Genomic DNA, 2,139 nt, shown 5'->3' with positions numbered 1-2,139 from the left:
CTGGCTCTTGGCCTTTTTCTCTGGATGTTTTGATCCTCTAAATTAAGCCCTCCCAGAGGCAGCATCGCGGAGTTGTTGCAGTGGCATAGTTGGTTAAAGCGTCTGTCTAGTAGACAGGAGATACTGGGTCCGATCCCACGACAGACTGGCAAAATCAGGATGGCGCTACTCTTTGTGTTTTTGCCATTCTGCTAATGACGCTTGGCTTGAAAACACACAGGCTAGCTGGCCACCCTGACTCAGTTGTCAAAAAAACTATTTTAAGCTGTGCAGTGCCTGTATGTTGGCGTTTTCTGTGGGTGCTTTGATCCTCTAAGTCGTCCTCCCAGAGACCACACACGTAGGTTGGCGCCGTGGCTTAGTTGGTTAAAGCGTCTGTCTCGTAAACAGGAGATCCTGGGTTCGAATCCCAGCGGTGCCTTTGTCGTCCGTCATGTCCCCTCAACCGTGTGCTTTTCTAAGATCGGACAGCAAACAGGGATAGTGAGGAGTGCAGAGGTCAAGCATGCAGGCTGGCGTCCGTGGACTAGTTTGTTTAAAAAAAAAAGTGAAAGTGACGCGGACATACAGCCAAGTATGGTGACCCCTACTCAGAATTGGTGCTCTGCATTTAACTCATCCAAAGTGCACACGCAGCAGTGAACACGAACACACACGCGGGAGCATTGGGCAGCCATTTATGATGCGCTGCACGGGGGAGCAGTTGGGGGTCGGTGCCTTGCTGAGAATCCCAGCATTTCCTTTGTTTGTCCGCTCGTGTCTTTTGCGCAGCGGTCCTTGTGGAGCGTGTGCTTTTGAAAACAACCCCTCAGCAGCTTTTGGAAGGATAGCACACCATGCAAACGTGCCACTGCTGTGAGGCACCTTGGCTTAAAGTGCCTGTCTTGTAAACAAGAGATCCTGTTTTGAAACCCTGTGGTGTCTCTCTCTGCCGGTGTTTGCGCTCTGTCGGCTCGTCATTGGACAGGAGACCCTGACAATGCTGTTGCTCTTTTGAACCGGCGCGTCAATTGCATAGAGACCTGAGGACCCGTCTTTCCCGTGCACAGAGCGTCTGATCATTTAGCATGCTGACAGGCTCTTTGGTGCAATGGATAGCGCATTGGACTTCTATATTGCCAAATGAGGCCATTCAAAGGTTGTGGGTCTCTCCAGGGTGCTTCTTTTGGCATTCTGTTAAGGGAGCTCGGCCAGCAAACACAGAGGCTAGCCGAGCCACCCCGACTCAGTTGTCAAAAAAAAATATTTTTAGGGCTGTGAAAGTGCCTGGCCGTTGGCCTCTTCTCTGGATCCTCAAATCACCGTCCTAGAAACAGCTTTTCCAGGTTGGCGCCCGTGGCTTGAGTTGGTTAAAGCGCCTGTCTAGTAAACAGGGAGATCCTGGGTAGAGTGACACATGAGGCCATTCAAAGGTTGTGGGTTCGAGTCCCACCAGAGTCGTGTTTTTGGCATTCTGCTAAAAGGCACTTGGCCAACAAACACAGAGTCTAGCTGGCCACCCCGACTCCAGTTGTCTAAATAAAACTCTTTTAAGCTGTGCAGTGCCTGGCTCTTGGCCTTTTCTCTGGATGTTTTGATCCTCTAAGTTACGCGCCTCCAGAGGCAGCATCGCCAGTTGTTGCAGTGGCATAGTTGGTTAAAGCGTCTGTCTAGTAGACAGGAGATACTGGAGTCCGATCCCAGCAGCGCCTTTGTGGTGATCAAGCACCACCTTGTGTTGTGTGGTTCTGCTTTCAGCAAACAGAATGCTGGCCTGGTCCAAAGCGGCTGAAGGCGCCCGTGGCTTAGCTGGTCAAAAGCGCTTGTCTTGTAAACAAGAGATCCTGGGTTCGAATCCCAGCGGTGCCTCTAAAATCTGAACCTTCTCTGTGGGTTCTTTCTTGGAACAGAGGCCCTGATAGTGCCTCTGTTTTTTGAACTACATTCAATTTTGCAGAGACCCAAGGACCTTGTCCTTCCCTACTCCCCGAACCGCCAAAACTCAGTGCGACAGACTGGCAAAATCCAGGATGGCTACTCTTGTTTTTTGCCATTCTGCTAATGGCGCTTGGCTTGAAAACACACAGGCTAGCTGGCCACCCTGACTCAGTTGTCAAAAAAACTATTTTAAGCTGTGCGTGTGCCTGTATGTTGGCGTTT

The 2,139-nt window shown here is 50.6% G+C and overlaps 2 non-coding genes across 2 annotated transcripts; both read left to right on the top strand.

The window, feature by feature from the left end:
* Window positions 1–347: 347 nt before the first annotated feature.
* trnat-cgu lies at window positions 348–421 on the top strand. Its single transcript has one exon. It is a non-coding gene; the product is annotated as a tRNA-Thr (tRNA).
* Window positions 422–1,772: 1,351 nt separating this feature from the next.
* Window positions 1,773–1,848, top strand: trnat-ugu. Its single transcript has one exon. It is a non-coding gene; the product is annotated as a tRNA-Thr (tRNA).
* The last annotated feature ends 291 nt before the right edge of the window (window positions 1,849–2,139 follow it).

Source organism: Cyprinus carpio, unplaced genomic scaffold, assembly GCF_018340385.1.
Source record: "Cyprinus carpio isolate SPL01 unplaced genomic scaffold, ASM1834038v1 S000006230, whole genome shotgun sequence".
Lineage (NCBI taxonomy): Eukaryota > Metazoa > Chordata > Actinopteri > Cypriniformes > Cyprinidae > Cyprinus > Cyprinus carpio.
The sequence above is the reverse complement of the archived record's forward strand: the minus strand, read 5'-3'. Positions and strand labels throughout refer to the sequence as shown.